The sequence below is a fragment of the Camelus ferus genome, chromosome 8 (genome assembly GCF_009834535.1).
Source record: "Camelus ferus isolate YT-003-E chromosome 8, BCGSAC_Cfer_1.0, whole genome shotgun sequence".
Classification (NCBI taxonomy): Eukaryota; Metazoa; Chordata; class Mammalia; order Artiodactyla; family Camelidae; genus Camelus; species Camelus ferus.
Window position 1 is genome coordinate 63639683 of NC_045703.1, and position 19964 is coordinate 63659646.

General features: G+C 42.6%; 1 protein-coding gene, 1 long non-coding RNA gene and 1 other non-coding gene across 9 annotated transcripts in view; 2 read left to right on the plus strand and 1 right to left on the minus strand.

Annotated features, from left to right (window-relative positions):
• The window catches only part of TIAM2 (TIAM Rac1 associated GEF 2), a 211995-nt gene that overhangs the window by 77888 nt on the left and 114143 nt on the right, over positions 1 to 19964 (plus strand). For 5 of the 7 annotated variants that reach the window (XM_032485226.1, XM_032485232.1, XM_032485225.1 and 2 more), the window contains one exon: positions 5717 to 5814. The gene's annotated coding sequence lies outside the window, so the exon portion shown is untranslated. Of the gene's footprint in view, positions 1 to 5716; positions 5815 to 15831; positions 16174 to 19964 lie in introns of those variants that run through there. The other 2 variants (XM_032485230.1, XM_032485231.1) reach the window with 1 other exon arrangement.
• On the minus strand, positions 49 to 15572 carry LOC116665448. Its single transcript, XR_004322080.1, has 3 exons — positions 15292 to 15572; positions 13258 to 13261; positions 49 to 60 (listed from the first exon to the last, which is right to left on the minus strand). It is a non-coding gene; the product is annotated as an uncharacterized LOC116665448 (long non-coding RNA).
• Positions 9292 to 9363, plus strand: TRNAT-GGU. The gene has a single exon. It is a non-coding gene; the product is annotated as a tRNA-Thr (tRNA).

Here is a 19964-nt window from a genome sequence, read left to right on the forward strand (position 1 = left end):
TAGAGGAGGTACTGAGGATTGAACCCAGGACCTCATGCATGCTAAGCATGTGCTCTACCGCTTGAGCTATACCCTCCTCACAGTGTTCTGTTTGTTTATAAATCATCTTCTTCCTTTCTTCTCTCTCCTCTTCTCTCCTTGAAGAGATGGTGGGGATGATGAGAGGATGGTTCTAAGTGTCGATAGGCTGGAAGAAGTAGAGGTGGGCAGGGCCATCAGTTCTCAGGAGAGAGGACGAGGGGAGCAGGTATTTCCTGCCACGATCATCCAGGTGGTCTCTTGGCCACAGAAAGTTTCAAGTTTCTCATGGTCCGAGATGATGGCCCAGCTCATCTTTGTCTTCCGTGGGCCTCACACCATGTCATAACTGGGGTGTGAGCCTCCCCTGATGCTGAATGTGTGTGCTTCTGGGTACACGGATGCTCTGGCTGGGGAGGAGTTAGGAACTCTTGTATTGCATTATCTAAGGAAGAAAGTCACTCCCTGATTGACTGTCAGTCGCCTGGATGAGGCTTGTCCCTTAGTCTAGGAGCCAAAGTTCAGTGGTGGCTTTAAGACACCAATGCTACATGAGTTTCTCTTGTCTGGGCAAGGGGTGGGACAGGATCCCAGTAGTGTCGTCTCCTGAGCCATTCCTTTGTGCTTCCATCGCCTCTGTCCCTCTGGACCATAACCGTCTCCACGCTGCCTTGTGATCCATGGTTGGTTTGTTCACAGGCTGTGTGAGACTGTCGCAGGATTTTGGTCACCAGTGTATTCCTGACACTTAGCGTCGTACCTTGAGCACAACAGGTGTTCAACAGATACTTCTTGAATTGAATTTAATTAACTTAATAAATGCCTGCATGTAGGCACTCAAGGTATAATGTGCCAACTGTTGCATCCTTAAATTTAGTCCTTGGGTACATGAACTTGGTGGGAACCTTAGGGAACACTTATTTTAAACAGAGGCCAGATTGGCCGACCGATCACCAGCCTGGGGAGTGCAGCGGCCCAAGTGGATACGCCTGGTCCTGCTTCCAGATCTTCTTGATCTTTTTTGTTTTTTGGTGTTTCACATGAGCTGTTTTATAAATAACAAGGGACTTGCTGCGATTTTGTTCGTGGTAAGTAAGGACTGTGCTCCGTGTGTACAGAAGTCTGCCATTTGGGGAGGATAGACTGAAACTTGCTATTTTCATTGTAATTAGTCATCCCTTTGTCAGAGGGATGGATTCTCTAACCGTCTGCAGTCTCCTGGGCAACTGTGTGTCTTCTTTTGTAAAAGGCAGCATCTGATTCTATGAGTTCTTTGTGCGGGAACAGGGTGGCAGTGTCCGTGCGAGAAGCTGCTGGAAACTGTCTTTTGAGGAAGGTGATCCAGCACATGGTGATCCCCTTGAGTCAGAGGCCCAGAGTGGCTGGTTCAATTAGTCTCTACGGGCCTGAGAAACAGAGGTAATCAAGGCCCCACCGGTGAACGGAGATGTGCCTGGGCTCAGCCAGCTGATGCAGACCTGGGTCACGCGAGGGCTTCGTGGGGACAGGAGTTCCATTTCTCACTCCCAGCCCCTCTCTGGCTCCCGGAAGTCCTCCCACCTGCTGTATTGTTTTACTGCAGACATTGAGTTGTCTCTGGATTGAGGAGCTGCCTGGCTGAGAGCATGGCTGAAGGAAACCCAGAAACTTTACAACATGGTGTCAGAGAGACGGTGGTCAGAAAGGAGATTTAATTTAAAGAAGGCATGAATTTTAGAGAGAAATTTCTCGGCAAGAAATGCATTCTTCTTACCTGGCTGGGTAGCAGGGAGCATATTTTCAGGGCATGGCTAAGTACTCATTCATCCTTCTCTTCTCCAGCACTTTCTCCTTAACCTGGCTGGCCTGACAGCGAAAGTTTTCTGAACAGTGGGCGCTGTCAGCCTGGCTCAGGGCTTGACCGTAGGCTTCTAGGTTGATTAACGTTGTAGCCCTTCCTTAGTGTGGACTTCTTTTTATTTATTTTTTTCCTAAACTGTGATGTAGCTGAAGGTTCAGTTACATCTGGCCTTTAGGGAAGGCACGGGGGCGGAATCCTCAGCACTGTAAAATTGAGCAGCTTTTCATCACAAAACTCAAGGGAGGGAAATGTAAGATAAATTCACGTTAAGTGAAAATGACGTCCTGGACAAGCAGGCGGCTCCGGGGCTCGAGGGTGATAGATTTCCACGCTGAAAAGAACGGGTGACATCTGTTGGTGGCTGACTCTATTCCACGGGGTACCTCCATGCTGCTACAGATACCAGCACGCTCTTTGTGTAAGTAACCGTGTAGAATCCCTAGGGTTAAATGGTGGATGTAGTTCACCTCGCACAGACTACACACAGCGCTGAGATCTTTGTGTAGTCGCAGGAGACGGCAGTACCTGCCCCACGGTTGACTCACCTCAAAACGCGGCGCTAATTGGCAGCTCCATCCAGTCTACCCTGTTGAGAGAATATCCACTTGTTGAAGGTGACTTGCAGTCCATCCAACTAGATGAAATTCACTTGTTCCCGTGGCCCGTGGAATACACTCGGAGAGTGAAAAAGTTCAGGAAGGGGGCACTGGGATCCAAGGATGGGCACTTTGCAACTGCTGATTTGCCACTGGGACAAAACCACTGTCATCTGTTCCGGGACCGGAGCTGAGGTAGCTGTTTGGTGAGCTCAGTTCTAGTCCTGGTTCTTCTCCGCTATCTATGCGACATGGCTCATCTGTCCTTTCTAGGCCTCCCTTCAGCTGCAAGATGAGCAGATTTTAAATCAGTGTACTCTAAACTTAAACATTCTATAATACTACCTCAAATCATTTCAATCCAAAATGATTAGTAATTTTATTAATCAGGATTCTCCAGAGAAACAGAACCAGCAGGGCCTGCCTATTTGTCTGTCTGTCTATCTAGAGATTTTAAGGAAATGTTTCACGTGATGAGGGTGGGGATGGTTGAAAATCCGGAATCCATAGGGCAGGCCTGCAGTCTGGAGATTCAGAAAGTTGATGTTGCAGCCCTGAGTTAGAGTTCCTCATGACAGGGGGCTGGGACCCCAGGCAGGTTTCTGTGTTGCCAACTGGAGGCAGATTTCCTTCTTCAGGAAACCACAGCCTTTGCTTTGAGGCCTTCAACTGATTGGGTGAGGCCCACCCACATTACTGGAGGATAATCAGCTTTACTCAAGGGCTGCTGATTTTAATGTTAATTCCATGTAAAAAAGACCTTTACAGCAACATCCAGCCTGGTGTTTGGCCAGACTTATCTGGGCTCCATAGCCTAGCTAAGTTGACATACAGTAGTTAGACTATAACCTCTTTTTTTGTAATTAAGTCACAGTGATGGGATGGAAAAGAAGGCTAGTCTAAAAGTGAAATCACATTGTACCAGCAATTTAATGAATCAATCCTTCCATCGATCCATTCAGCATACAATTATTAAGCACCTCTGTGTGAGGCATGGTGCTAGACATCAGAAAACAAAGATAAGTAAGATACCTTATTTTCAGAGCAGTCAGAATCTACCAGGGAAGACAGACAAGGGAAAAAGAACTGATTGCAATGCAGTTGCCTGTACTGGAGTGGTGAGGTGAATGAGTGGGAGATAATTCATGTCTTGGCAGGAGGTGGAGAGGAGGTCAGGGAAGGCTTCATGGAAGAGGAGACACTTAAGCTGGATCTTGAGGGGTAATTAGGACTTCTTCAGGGAGGCATTTCCAGCAGGAAACAGTTTATGCAAATGTATGAACAAGCACCTGTCACACTCATGAGACATATGGAAACTTCTGTCACATAGTAGGTACTTGAGAATGTTCTTATCTGTTATTGTCATTGGAAAAATTAAAGTGTGGCAGATACTATATGTTATAGTTTCTTCTTTAGTAAGTAACCATCTATCAGGCCATCAGTAAGAGATAAGAATTCTTGGCTTTTAAAAATTGTCAGTATCATGTATTTAGAAAGAGTCCACGGAAGCTTGTTTAATTTTCCATTTTGTTTAAACATATTTTCTTGTCTATACTGGGTTAATTACACAGAGAATTTAAATCTATGTCTGTTTAGGATTTATCTTATAAGGCGAGTACTCTTGACCAAATATATCTATTATTTAGGTTTCTAAGAATTTTCTTTAAATTAATTATATCACCTTGAACAAATCAGTCTACCTCTTTTAGCTTTAAATCCTCACTTGTAGACAGAAGGAGTTTGATTGGTTTTAAAGGTCCACCCATAGGCTGTTCGGTGATCTGTAAATGAAAGTTGTTCTCTCCACTGTGCCCAGTTATAGAGTGTATTTCTGTAGCATGAATCGTTGGGGGTGACCACGCCTTTCCCAATAGCGACTGTTCACAGTGAAAGTACTTTATTGCCACTTAGAGTATTTCATGTGTTACAACCTCTTTATTAAGTATCTTATGTGCAGTATCCTATTAAATACTTAGAATAACCCTGCAAAGTAGACATCATTTCCATTTCATAGCTGAAGAAACCAGAGGCTCAGACAACTTAAATGACCAGACTGATATCGCTCGGGTGGTAATGGGGAACCTAGGGGTTGAACTCTGCTCCTTTGCGCTCCAAAGTCTGCTTTCTTTATTAAGGATTTTGAGTTGTGGGTCACAGTACACAATTATTACCATAACACGGTATCTTGTGTATGTAGCGGAGGTGAAATCATGTTTTGTAAAAAGATGTCTCTACCTGAAACTAACACAATATTGTAAATTACCTATAGTTAAAAAAAAAAAAAAAAAGACAAGTCTTATTCTCTAAAAGCAACCAGTTTAACATTTTAAACAGTGAAAGAAAAGGGAAGTACTTTTTGGTAGGTTGACTAATAGGGCCAGGGGTTTTAGTAAATCCCTGGGCAGCATATCAAACCTAGGAAGAAAGTGTTATTCTCTATAATATGAGAGGACCCAGAAGTCACCTGCTTAGTAAGTAACGAAACTCTGACCCTTTGACTCCACTCACTTGCACTGGGATTTTTCTGCCCCATAATTCATGCTAACTGCTCTTGACATGCTGGTTCTTATTAGGGTCCTGGCTGGTCCCTCTGTCTAGGGGATTGTTTTCCTAACTTCAAAATAGCATTCAGAGCTCAGCCTAGTTGCCATTTCCTGATCTTCCATTTTAATTTAGATCCTTGTCACTCACTAGCTTATCCAGTCTCATGTCTCCGTATTGCAGGTATCACTCTAGGATATTTTTCTTGTTTATTTATTTACGTATTTGTTTTGACTGCTTCCTCTGATTTGAATGAAGCTCAGTGAGAGCAGAGACATCCTCTCTTATTTGCTGCTGTCCTCGGCATGTGGAGTGGTGGCTTGAAAACAGGAGGCTCATTCTGTCTCTCCAACCATCCACCCCTCTACCTGTCTGTCTCCCCTGCCTCTCCCCTTCCTCTTCCTCCTTCTCCACCCTGCCTCTCTCCTCCCTGCTTCCTCTTTCCCTCCCTCCATGTATCTAACTATAAAATGGCTTAGCCATATAAATTAGAGGATGAAGCAGTAAATCCACTTCTCCAAACAGGATGTGGGAAGACCCTTGTATTTCCTTTATGGTTAATCACTTAACTCTTGATTTTTGTTTTAGATGCTCCCTTTTTGTATCAAGCCCAAGATACAGCAGATTACTGAGAAATCAAACTATTAAAGTTACTAAAACAAAATTCTGATTTTGAAAAATTGTTTCTTACCACCTCTGTGTTTTTGTTTTCTCTTGCCAGGACTTTGTGCTTGACTTGCAAAGATGCCTCTTCAGCTGGCTTCTTCCAGATGAATGAATGAATGATTACACTAGGCGTGGTCCACACTTCCTCTCGGGGTAAGTTTGAGGCACTTGTACAAAGGCAATAATATATGCCAGTCTATATTTCTTATGTGTCTGTTTCCCATGTAGCTCTGTTAACTGCTCTTGGTATGAGGACCTGAGTGGGGAAAGCTGGTGTGGATTCCTCGAGTAATTGAGGTTCCTGCAGGCAGCAGGTGCCAAATCCAAGTGGCTGATTACAAATGCACTTTAATTTGGTTTTTTGTTTGTTTGGTTGTTTGATTGAATTATAGTTGATTTACAATGTTGTGTTAGTTTCAGGTGAACAGCAAAGTGATTCAGTCATATATATATATGACTGAATATATATATATATTCTTTTTCAGATTCTTTTCCATTATAGGTTATTACAAGATATGGAATATAGCTCCTTGTGCTATATAGTAGGTTCTTGTTGGTTATCTATTTTATACTTATTTTAAAATATATTGTTATGTTTTATATCTATTTTATATATATATGTATGTTAATTCCAAACTCCTAATTTATCTGTATCCCCTTTCCCCTTTGGTAACCATAAGTTTGTTTTCTATGTCTGCAACTCTTTCTGTTTTGTAAATTCATTTATATCATCAGATTTTTTCAGATTCCACATATAAATTATATCATATGATATTTGTTTTTCCCTGTCTGACTTAATTCACTTAGTATGATAAATCTCTAGGTCCATCTGTGTTGCTGCAAATGGCATTATTTCATTTTTTATGGCTGAGTAGTATTCCATTGTATACACATACTACATCTTCTTTATCCAGTCATCTGTTGAGGGACATTTAGGTTGCTCCCATGTCTTGGCTATTGTAAATAGTGCTGCTATGAACACTAGGGTACATGTATCTTTTGGAATTAGAGTTCCCTCTGAATATATGCCCAGGAGTGGGATTGCTAGGTCATAGGGTAACTCTTAAAGGCACTTTAATTTGATACGCTGGCTGCTTCTCTCCGTGTGGAAAACCATATGTCCATCTTCTCTGGGAACTTAGGTAGAGAAGTTGCCACTTGGGAAGTATTTATTTCCTTCTCTTTAGATGTTAAATACCAATAGAGCATATGCCTCAACTCCAAGCCAACTAGGGCTTCCTGCTGAAGAACAGACTAGTCTGTCTCATTTCCAGTTGGAGCTGTAAGATCAGGACAGCTCAGGAGACTCGGACACTAGGAAACCACCAGGGAAATGTAAGCTTCCACCTCTGATATGAAGGTCGTTCGTTTCTGGTTGGGGCGTCTTACTGGTGGATTCGTTGGCTGTTGCAGGGAAAGCTGAACAGTTCCCAAAGCAGCATTTGGAATGATGGCAAGTCATTCCCTGGAAACATTTGCAGGGTCTGCAGTTCGCGCTTGTTTTACTGACAGACACAGACACAAGCAGGAGCTTTCTGGGCCAAAATTAGCTCATCTTTCTTGGGCTGCTTTGTGCTCTTTGGATCTCAACTCGAGGTACTACCTCCAGAGACCACCTCCAGCTACCCAGTCTCAGGTGGCCCTCCAGCCCCCTGCGACACAGGTCATTCTGTTTTAATTCCCTGCAAAGTGCTTGTCTCTCCCTCCCAGTTTTCTCCTTCGGGTAGTTATTTCTCGGCTTGTTGTCCAGCCTCACTGTCGCTGGAGCAGAAGTTCCGTGAGCTCAGGACCCTTATCTGTCTGGTTCCCCAGGTGGTCCACAGCCAGAGTGGTGTCTGGGGCACCGAGATGCTGTCAGACTAAGTGCATGATGAGTTCAATGCAGCTCGCTGTGTAAGTTGCTCAGTGTCAGACAGTGAGAAATTTGTTAGCTCTGCAGGAGATTTTGAAGATTCACTGTGTCTAGTCAGTAGTTTTCTTTTAAAATATGACTTGTTCCCTCACTGAGGTCAGGGCAGGGGGACTCTACTGCCTGGGCCCTGAGCAGTTCTGCTGACCCCGGGGATGATGTCTGGGTAGCAGACGAGTTGCACGTGTCAGTTGTACATTCGTGTGGGTTTTCAGTGTCACGTGGGAGGTAAAACCTTCAAACCATGGCAGTTTGGGGTCTGAAGGCCAGCCGTGCAAGTTTTGTCTTCTCTGGGCTAATTCGGAAGCATTTGGTTTCGAAAACAGACTTGCTAGATTTGTGCCTCTTGAGGAAATGGGGAGAAAAGTCACCTCCCCACATAATACTTCTTTGGATTTTAGGGCTTTCTTCTGTAAAAGGGGTATGAAAAGCATTTTTCTCATAGAGTGCTTGTGACTAAGTATAAGATACATGTTATATGACTTCCTATTTTATTCAGTGTGTACTTGGATTTTTACATGTTAAATCCATTAACTAGGTTTAGGTACTATTTATAAAGTTTGAGAATTTGTTTCTGTATTACGTGAATGAAAACCATGGTCTATTCCTGAGATCGCCAGAAAGGGTCGACTTGCTTATAATTATAACTTTAGTTATAATAGTGAGAACACATTGTAGCTACGCCATTTTCTGTAAGTGTAGCAATGCTGTTGTCTCTTTAGCATCAGACAGGTTTGGTTTGAGGTTTTCATTTGCACTGGTTTTGTGGCCTTTGGAAAACTACTTGACTCTGCTTAGCCTCAGTGTCTTCACCTGCAAAATAGTAATAATAATACAAACCAAAGGGGATTGCTTTGAGAAATATAAAATATTAAAATACAAGTAACGCTTTTGGCTCGGTGCTTCTTAATCTTTGGTTTCTTTCATTCTCACCTTCCAGGCCTTAGATTTAAGAAGGATATTGCTCTCCAGGGAGAGTGATGGTGGTTAGGAATGTTTGGGAATGGTGTCCTATTGATCATGATGAAGGGAATGGAATATTTGGCAGCGAAAGCAGTCAGCTGAGTAGGGAGTGTAATTCCTGCCCTTCCCGTGTAAGGGACCAGGGACAGCGAGGCACACATGATGACCAGCACTGAGGAGGCGCTGGGACCAATGAACAGCAGTGGAAGGAAACCACTGGGTTCCATGTAAGGAAGGATGTTCTTAATAACTGTGGGAAGATGGGAGGGGAGGCCCTGTGTGGTAATGAACTTCCCGGGCGGCTGTGGTGTCTCCAGGCTGGTTGGCTGCAGATCAGGAGTTCTGCAGAAAGGATTTCTCCACTCCCCAGGAAAGTGGGTGCCATGTGCTGTGGGGTCCTTCATGATGCCTCTTCTGTAGAAATGACCCCCTCTCCAAAATCATGCCTGCACGTCTGGTTGTCTTGGCCAAGTTGGCAGGGCAGAGATGGATGTCCCTCGAGACCCAGGACGTAGCCTTCTGAAGTCAGGGAGTTTGGACTGCTGGTTGTTTTCTTTGAAAACCTTTTCCAGGGTTTGAAATTTTCCTGTTTGTGTTTTATCATTTGCATCAGAGGTTGCAAGCTGGTGAGCTTCTGGCTGGTTCGGGGCTGTGGGTAAATATGCTTTGTTGGGCCTGCCAACTGTGTCCCTGACAAGTATTTTAAGGAAATTTAAATTAGTTTCCTGCCTTTAGAGCCTGAAAAATTTAGGGGGGTGAGGGGTATAGCTCAATGGTAGAGCATGTGCTCGGTGTGCACGAGGTCCTGGGTTCAATCCCCAGTGCCTCTGTTAAAGGGGAAAAAATGTACATGAAAGCAGCATTTTCAGTGTTTAGCTGGCAGCACAGAGTTTTCTGTGCGCAGGTGGCAGTGGAGAGCCAGAGTCGGGCAGCTCTGGCCCTTTGGGATGGGCCAGTTGGCCACCGTCCCCACCACTGCATGCCGTCTTCTTAATGCTGAGCATCACTGGCCGTTTTTCATTGACTTAAGTTGTTTTTCTTCTAGTAAAATCAGGAGAAAAGTGAAAAACATTTGATCTCTTTCTGTGTCAGTAGTGGAAAAACCAAAGATGTTTCTGTAGTGCTTCACAGTTTAAGAAAAACAGAGAAGAGCCTGTGGGGTGTGTGCCGAGGAGCCTTTGTACGAGTTTCACTTGCAAACAAATGGTTTCTGTCTCTTGAGAACTCAGCACTCAGACCTGCTTCATTCATACATTTTAAACATCCCTGAAGGTATAAGACTCTGATCCCTGATCCGTACGGTACAGTTTTCCTTCTGTGTTCAGACACCATTCTTTTGCTTTTATTTTAGGCCATTTCCTCTCTTTCAGAAGAAACCTCATGTACCTTCCTTAAGAGAATCGCTGGGTCCCCTGGCTCGGCGAAGCGGGAACGGTGTGTAATTTACACACGTGTGTGGACTCTGGAGCCACGTTCCCTCCTGCCTTCCCCAGTGGAGCCCCAACATCCCCCAGACGTTGTGGCACCGAAGAGATGAGGACTGGTAGCCTCATTTACTCCGAGTGGGGTTACGGGAGCTGCGCCCTTCGCTCCCGCAGGCGCAGACTGAAGCCTTAGGACTCTCCTCCGTGTGCGGTTGATTTTTTATGAAAAATGTAATCTGGTGTTGTCTGTCTGTTCTATTTTCCAAGTTGGTTCTGGCTTCGTTGTGAAGATAAACTGAAAGAGAGAGAGAGCAGGGAAGAACGGTGACCATTGACTTCGTTATTTGCAGGGCAACTGGGTGGGAGAGGGGAGGAGGACGGGTGTGGCTCATGATGGAAAGACTGAGCTAATTAGTGGAATTTCTAGGATGACTGATGTCTGGGGAAGGAGTTCTCATCTATCCATTGGTTATTTAACGATAGAATGTGCTCCCTAATAGAGCTGTGAACTCCCCATCACTCTGTGTACTTAGGGAGAAGAGAGGGGCCCATCTGTCAGGATACTGGAGGCAGTTCTCAAATTAGGGGCAAGACCAGGCTAGATAGATGACCTGTACCGTCTCCTCGAAAACTCAGATTCAGTTACTCTCTGAATTAAACTGATTAGGAACCTTTCAGCTAATACTGTTTCACTTCAGTCCATAAAAGGAAAATGTGAGTGGAGAGAGAGGCAGATACCACAGTGCTTAATTACATTTAATTCTGGACAGATTACTTGTATTTTCTTAAATATTCCAATATATTCCTTCAAAAAGGTTGTAAACAGATGTGTCTAGAGGTTAGTGTTTATAAGCCAGGATTTTACAAGCATAGTGCCTAAATGACTTTTTTCTACTAAAAGCTTTTACTTTACCTTAGCTGAAACTCATTTTGTAGTTTTATTTTTGGTAGCCTGATTTTTAATACAGAATTTGTCACTTATATAAAAAATCACCTGTTACTTGTTAAAAAGCATTCTATTTGATTTCAAAATGCATACATTGTTAGGTGTTGTCAGTTGTTAAAGTGTATTTAGTTTGGATATAAGGACATAGAGAAAGAAGTCTTTTTAAAGGAAAACATTTTCTAAGAATTTCCTTTAAATCTTAATTTTTATGTCACTTAATATTTGCTCATTCTTACAAAAGTAATTAACCAGTCATTTGGTTATAAATTATTAGGGCTTGCTTGTTATGTAATGTAAGGTACTGTTTGGACTTTATAAATACTTATTCCATAAAATCTCTCATTTTCATAACTGTCTCCATTAAAATTTTTTTGATACCTTGAAACACTTAGAAAAACTTGTATTATGGAATTTAGATTTATTGTGCCTTTAAAGCGACACACACTGTGCTAGTATTGCAATCTGAATTATCGTAAAACTGACTATTGATTTTAAACATGTGTGGCCTTGGGCTGTTCAGGCACCTTCTTGAGGCCGAAGCAGCCTGGAATGTGAAGCACTACAGAGGGACAGCTGGGGAATTTCAAGCAGAAACTCTGAATGTTTTGCTCGATGGCCATCGATAACATAGGGTAGTTTATAATAAAGGGGTTTTAGAGGCTTCTCAAGATGTAGACGCTGACAGATGCAGTTTTTCTTTGCATGTTCACCACCGCTGCCACCATCACTGTCATCTCCCATTCGTTCAGTCCTTCCTTCACTGACTCAGTGGGTATTTTTTGAGTGCTCACCATGTGCCGGGCACTTTTCAAGTACTAGACTTAACAGTCAACACTTCAAACAAGATCTCTGCTCTGTGGAGTCTGCATTTTCAGGCAGGCCTTTATTAAACAACATGCATTATTTTACTTAATCCTTACAAGAACCTGTGAGGCAGGTCATAGTATTATCCCCATTTTACAGATTGGGAAGCTGAGAAGTTAAGTGATGTGTCCAGTGTCCCACAGCAGGGTCTGAGGTCAGGGCAGGGGGACTCTACTGCCTGGGCCCTGAGCAGTTCTGCTGACCCCGGGGACGATGTCGGGTAGCAGACAAGTTGCACATGTCAGTTGTACATTCGTGTGGGTTTCCAGCGTCATGTGGGAGGTATAACCTTCAAACCACGGCAGTTTGGGGTCTGAAGGTCAGCCGTGCAAGCTTTGTCTTTGGGCTAATTCGGAAGCATTTGGTTTCAGAAACAGATTTACTAGATTTGTGCCTTTTGAGGAAATGGGGAGAAAAGTCACCCCTCCCCATAATATTTCTTTGGATTTTAGGGATTTCACATGAATATTTCGCATGCTTCCTTTTCTTTTGTATCACATTCATCTACGACATTTTTGCAGCGGCATTACTCAAGTTCTGTCGGGCTTTTTGCCCATGTTATTTGAAGTATTTCTTTTCCATCAGAAACAGCAGACTGAGAGCTCTTTCCGCAGCTGAGCACATTGTGGAGTTTTTTGCTCAGTTGTATAATTTCCTCAAAGGTGGATGTTTGTATTTGTGAGAGATTACATCATCTTTTGGAATCTTATTTGGATAAAAGTAGTTTATGTTTTTAGCTTTTATTATTATTACTATTATATATATATATGTGTGTGTGTGTGTGTATACACCAGATGTGTGTGTGTGTGTATATGTATTTACATACACACACACATATTTATATATATACACACACATCTTAACCAGATGGAGCCCTTAGAATTGACTATAGATTATCAATAAAGAATGACACTTAATGGGATATTCTTTCTGCTTCATTGTGTGTTTGACCTCAAAAGGGAACCTATGGAAGGAGTTGAGTTTTTTGATTTTTAAGCAGAGAGGTTATTTCTGAGAGTTCGTATTTCTCTGAAAATTGTGTTTTTAATGTCAGGTTTTCTTATAACTATTTATAGACTAGTACATCCTGACTTATATTTTTCTTTGAGATAGACATTATTATCCACCCCCTTTTACAATGCAGGTAATGGGATTCAGAAGGCTTGTACGTTACTAAGAGATGGATGACTAACTCACGTCTACTGTGATGCCTGAGATATTTCCACATTTTGTGGCCTGTTTTTTTTTATTAATTATGATTTGTCACGTGACAGAAGAGTATAAGATATCCATGTCCTTCATTACAATTAGATTAGCAACAATTTTTGCTTAGCCTCGGCTAGGCATATTGTAAAACATGGTATTTTTTAAAAATTTCAGCTTTACTGAGGTGTAATTGACATATAAAATGATAACATAAAGTGTACATTGTGGAGATTTGATACATGTATATTGTGACCAGATAACCCCCCCATCTAGTTAATTAGCACATCTCTCATTTCACTTTTTGTGTGTGTGAGAACGTTGAAGTTCTATTTTGAACGTAGAGCTGTGTGATCAGTTACAGTCACTGTGTTACACATTAGATCCTCAGACCTTGTCACCTTGTAGCTGAAAGTCTGTACCTTTGACCAGCCTTTCCCCATTCCCCCCCCACCCCACCCCCCGGCAACCACTTTCTTCTTTTTCTGTGGCTTTGACTGCGTGTATGTCTATGTATGTATGTCATTTCCCCCAACCTTTTATTAAGAAATTTTGCAAAAATACAGAAGTCCACAGAATTGTATAGTGAACAATAAACCCACCACTTGAATTCTGTAACTGTTAACATTTTGCTGTATTTGCATTTACATGTGTCATTTTGCATTGTGTGTTTGAGGATAGAGTTCTTCGTAAGTAGTAATTTACATAATTCTTAGAGATCTTTGCCAAGGAATTCAATTTTAGCTGCCTGTTAACGCACATGTCCTGTTGTATTATTATGTCAGAATGACGGATTCGAAAGATGAGTCTAGTTTTACGGTGTGGAGATACGCTGGTTTTGGGGTAATTTTAGGATGGAGTACTCAGTGGAGAGTATTTTGCTGTAGTTGCATGAAGTTGAAAAAAACTTGAAAAATCTGACATAGTTTGAAACCCCAAGTGACCCTATAAATTCATAGAATTAAAGTTATTTGGGTGACTTCAGTGATAAAAAATGGAACCAGACAATGCAAACCCACTGGAAGTGTCTGAGGAATATTGCTGATAATTCTGTCTCTAGGGCAGTTCTGGCTTAGAGAGATCTACATATGAAATGTCTCAAAAGGTCAGAATTGTCTTAGGAATAATAGGGGCGTGCAAACATTTCCACCAGTTTCAGCAGTTTCGTTCCTCTGATGCCTTTTCCACCCTCAGAAACGTCTCCAAATTTCCTTCTTTCTGACATAATTCCCCTCTTCCCTTCCCACCTAGGAGCGGTCCTTCTGTCTCAAATTTGTACAGGAGAAATACGCTGGTTTTCTGCTGGCTGATGTTTTATTTTCCTTTCCTTTTCTTTTTTTAGTCACAGAAGTGATGGGGCTGGATCTCAAGGGACAGGAGCTCAGTGACTTGACAGCACTCTTTCTTCTCCTGTATTTACTCAGGGAATTTTTTTTTTTCATACACACGTCACCATTTTCGGAATTCCCATGTTTTCTGTTATGTGACTGGGCTTCCGTGGCAACCTTCTGACTTCAGTCCCGGGGGTTGTGGTTATTGGGGTGGCAGGTCCCGGCTCTGCTGCCCGCAGCTGACCAGCTCTGTGATCTTGAGCAAGTCATCTGAAGTCTCTGTTTCTTATCTATAAATTGAGGGGATTGGAGTAGCGGATTTTCCAGCACTCTCCACCGGCACTAAAAATTCCTCGGTTCTGGGTTCACTAATTTAAATTTTTACAAAGATTAGACTAGTTTTTTTTTTCTTTTTTAACTCTTGGACTGATGATCTTATGTAAGATCTTATCTTATTTGTCAATTAAGATGAGAAAGTGTATCTTCAAGCATGTACTAAGTACATGGAAATTACATGGAAACAAAACTCTGCTGTGTGTGTATTGTACATAAATATTTTTCATGCAGGGTAAGGAATTAAAAGCTTTTGTCTAAAGTAGAATCTTGTCTTTAAGTAAGAACCTTGTCTGTTGCATATATAGATCCATTCACATTTTTTAAATAACCAAAAATGTTCTCTTAAAAAGCTGCCATCACGTGTTTGTCCAGGACAACTTGGAAACGTCTGCTTAGACTGTTTTCTTAGATAGACTATAATCTCAGAAATGTGAACACTACAGGGATGTCTTCCTGTTTTCCCATTCAGCCCCCCTCCCCAATAACTCATATAAAATGAGCTGAAAATGTTGCTTTATCTTATTTATTTATTTACTTTTTTTTTTTTGTCGGGGTTGATAACTAGGTTGACTTACTTGTTTTTGGAGGAGGTGCTGGGGATTGAACCCAGGACCCTGTGCATGCTAAACATGCTCTCTACCACCTGAGCTATACCCTCCCCCTCTCTTTGGGGGATACTTTAAATTGAAGGTCTCCCAGCAAAAGACACAGCAAGACTTAAAAACTCTTGAACCTCTGGCCTGTCGCTTTTTATCTTTTAAGGCGATGCAATGCCTAGTTTTGAGAAAATAGGGACCCGTTGGGATACCAGGGACTTTCAGTGTAGGGCACTGTCATTTAGCTCACTTGAAAGCAAATTAACTCCAGCATGGAGCGTGGAGGATGTGTACACCGGATCTTTTGCAAATCACAAAATTATTTTGAAGGGCTGCTCATGAGGCAGGGATTTTTTTTTTATGACTGTAACATTCCAGCTGTGGTTTTGGAGACAGAATGTTTACTACCGCCCTCAACACAAGGATGGTAGGTGTGCGTTCTGCCTGCTAAAAGGCTTAAAAAAAGCAGCGGAGTAGCCCTTCGAGTGAGTAAAGCTTTATTCAGCAAACTCTGGAGCCGGAGCCACGGTCCCACGGAACTTGGGTGGTAATTCTGGAATGCGGGGCCGACAGCAGCGCAGTCATGGGCGGCCTGGCGGCTCCCGGGCCTGGTGGCAGGCCCGTCCTGGCCGATCGCTGCAGGCAGCCCATGGAAAACCACTTTCTGGTTAAGTCTGCATCATTCTCTTCCACCAATGGAAAAAATTGAACATGATGAGGGTGTGTAGCTAGCAGACAAAAATATATCCAGCATTGCACAGAATCTGTTTTTAGCTCTTAACGGCCGAGCATTTGAAGTGTTAGACGCTGTTTCTTGCCTCCCCATGGGCAGACAGAAGAGCAGGTCCGTGGATGTGTACGTAGAGCCTGACTTGGGGAGACCTGGCCGGCTAATTCAAAGAGCCGGAGAAAAACTGCCTACAGCCAAATTTTGGCAAAGGTAAGGTGATAGATGTTTCTTTCCCCTTTCTGCAGTTGAGGCTTCATTTTCTGTGTGAGCTAGAAATGTTTCTTGGGAGGTTCCTTTTGGTAGTATTTCATCGTGCACTGACTTTTCTTTGTTTTACATGATTTTGGACTTGGGCTGCACACATTGCTGTGCGTGAGGGCATATTGCCTTTAAATTGGAGTGTCTGTGTGCTGTCACACATCTATTGGGGATTGATTGCAGTGGCCTGTCCTGCTTTACTAATTAACTCTTCCAAAGCTGATGGTTTATGTTGTGTGGATTTATGTCTCCTGATATCTCAAGAAAGTACCATTTCTCACTCCAATCACGTTGATGCTCTAATGACTATTACCTTATCTCTACCTTAATTCTTTCAGGGCGCAAAGGGAATTGAAAATGTATGCAGAGGTGATATTTTATAGTTTCCTGGTTATTATAGAACTTCATCAGGCCTTAATTTTGGGCTGAGTGAGCCCCTTGGATTAAAGAATTTCTTTTCCAACCTGTAATTTGATGTTCACTCTCTATTAATGTTTATCCTTAACTTTTGTCTTGAACTCTCTGAAAAAGAAGTGGAGTGCTTTGCAATGTGGGTGTGGGGAGGACTTTGTTTAAGTAGAATGATTGATTCGTGGCATCGGCCCTCCGAGGCAGCTCATTCATTAGGTGTTGGTCTGAACTCTTTGAGTGTATCAGCAGGGACTGAGGGGCCTGGCTCAGCCGAGGGCTTCTCTCAGCTCTACATTCATTTGGCCAAGCATGTAATTCTCAGAAAATTGGTAGGTGGAGAGACAGAAATAGGAAGCTTTACTGAAGTCATTGTAACTTGGCAGGTTATTTATAGAATTTCTGGAAAGTAAGTATACTGCAAAACAGCTGCTGGGGTTTCTCCTAACACGTTTCCGCGTTGCACTGTGGCCCTCCGTCACACTTAGGGATTCTGAAGCTTTATACTCACTTGCAGTAGAATGAGGCTATGAGTTATTTTCGGGCGGGCGATGAGTGTGCCTCTGCAGCGTGTGTGTCTCCTCTGTGGGTGTATCCTACGTACGTGGTCAATTCCCTCTCTTCTGTTACAGAAATGCCTTTTAGGGGTAGAGGAGCATGAGGGCCCTCCGGGTAGGTCACAATTAACAGAAACGTTGGGAACGTTTTACTTGTTACTCTTCCTTTGAACGTAGAAAGCGTGGCTCTGACAGGGCTGGCAACCACTTGGAGCAGGACAGAGCAAGTGCGGCCCGCCTTCTCGTGCAGTCAGATTAACACCTGTCAACTACTTTGATGTTTACCAGAGCTTGCAGACAGAAGCTGAGGTCTGTTGAGGAGCTTTACGACCCCAATCCATATCGACACAGTGTTTCGCATGCAGACAGATAACACCTTTCTTTCAATGCTTTAGTGCGGAGGGAGTGACCTGCAAAGCCTTCGCCTTCCACCAGGCCTGATCCAGGATGCCTGGGAGTGGAAGATAAGCGCTGGGCTCCTGGCCAAGACGTTATCCTTCCAAAGTGGCCCTTCACTTAACCACTAAGTGAAACAGATGATTCTGTCTTGGTGGTCCCGGCTTGTGATTGAGAAGAGCGTATTCCCCTTTTCCAAGGTTTCAAGTCAGGGCAGGGTCTCTGCAGACTCTTCCTACAGTAGCTGTCGAATGGATGTGGGAACAACACAGAAGCTGAAAGGGGACAACTCGTGTCCTTTAAATATCTGATGGGTCACTTTTCTATGCCTGTCTGTGCCTCCAGGGCTACCTCACTTTGTAAGACTCATTTACGTAGAGATAATAAACCACGTTAGTGAGCTCCCTTAGATCAACTGTCACATTAAAAAAAAAAATCATTTCCTTTTTACCGAACATTCAGAGCAAGGTCTTTTTGGACCTATATTTTAGTTTTAAGTGATAATTTGCATTTTTTCAGTAGAAATTAAGTGTACTTTCAAAAAGGACCAAGGTAAAAATGGCTTATCTGGAACAAGTTTATACTGTATAGCACAGGGAAATATATTGAAGATTTTGTGTAGCTTTTTGTGAAAAAGAAGACGAAAACGAATAGATGTATATATTCATGTATGACTGAAAACCTGTGCTGTACACCAGAAATTGACTCAACCTTGTAAACTGACTATAACTCAATAGAAAAAAAATGGCTTATCTGGAAAGACTAAAAAAAAGATAAAGGTATGAAATTGAAAAGCAATGATTTTAGAGATAGGGAAAAGAAATAATAATAGTAGTAGACAAGTCTGAATTTCTGAGTGTTGACACACAGAGGTACTAAACACTGTGTTTATAAGAGTTTGAATTTTAGTAATGTTGGGTGGAGTGTCTTTGATTACTCAGTCCTGTTTCAGATGGGCTCACAAATGGTAGGAGGCATTAATGTCAGTGTCCCAGGAATACATCACGCACTCTATTGTCAGCTATTTATAGTCCACAGTATTGTAGAGCTGAAAAGGGACCTAAGGTAATTTTTCAAATGGGAAAACTGAAGACCCACCGAACTGAAATGGCTTGTCCAAAGTGACTGAGAGGGTAAGTTTCTGAGCTGGGACGTGATCCAGGTATCTTGTTAGTCTTTCTTTACGCTGTCTTTTTCTTTAATTTGGGATACTATAGCACATCCTGATGTAGCTTTATAAATTGATAGGTAGAGACATGTATATGTGTGTATGTATAAATGTGTGTATACATAACACATCCATTTTCCTCCCTCCCTTTCTTCCTTTTTTTCATCGATTTACAGACCTACTTACCGACTTGCCAAACCAAACTAGTTTAAAGCTATAGTCAGACTGCTAGTGAGGCTCAAAGCCATACGCGCAGTTGGCGGTCATTGACGCTAGAGGGAATTTTAGGTGCCCGTGTGTTAACCTGCGTGATAAGACAGCTTTGACTAGACTTCATCTGCCAGCCTCTTCCTGCTTCAGCCTTAGATTGAGTTCTTTTTCCGTGATCCCATTCTGATAGAAGACTGCCATTTTCATTAGTTCTGTGCCTGACAGCAGAGTTCCCTGCGAGGGAACAGAGACAGCAGATGAACTTTAGCTTTGGTGCCAAGGTAATGTGAGGCCCTTTTGGGAAAACAAACTTTACATATAAAGTGATAGATGAAGTCATCATTTCGTTCTAGGAAAGCGATGTGGTAAGTGCTGCAGACAGTGTCAGGAGGAAGTTGATCCAGGGCGTTCCTGAAACGTAAATAAAGGTTTACAAATCCTGAGTATCTCAGGACAAAACTGGAAAGGGAAAACGATCCCCGTCCTGTTTTTGTACTTGACCGTGACCCATCTCTCGTTGGAGAATTGTTGGAGTAGGGCTTCTGGGATGGGGTTGTGAAGGACGGCTAAAGAGATGCAGAGTGTATGGTCTGGGAAAGACAAAAACTATACTATTAAAGCCAATGAAAAGAAACTCTTCAGTGGAGAGAATGAAAATACACTTGCTTTCAAGTCATCTGTAGCCTCTCCTGGAAGGTGGAGTGACAAGTGGAAGGAAACATTGTGCACAGACAGCCATAAGCCAGGAAAACCCGTGATGTCAAGAGGTAGTAGAGAGTAAACAGCTTTTTGAAAGGTGTGCGTACATTCAGGGGACACACACACACACACACACATTCACATGTATGTATCTGCATCTAGACTGCATTGGTAATTGATAGGATGATCACAAATAAATCAAAAGTTAAACACACAACAATAACCCAGAAGTAACTGGAACCTAGCAAAAGCCTTCGTTTAACCATTTTCCCCCCACATGTGACTTACAGGGGAGAGAAAAGGGA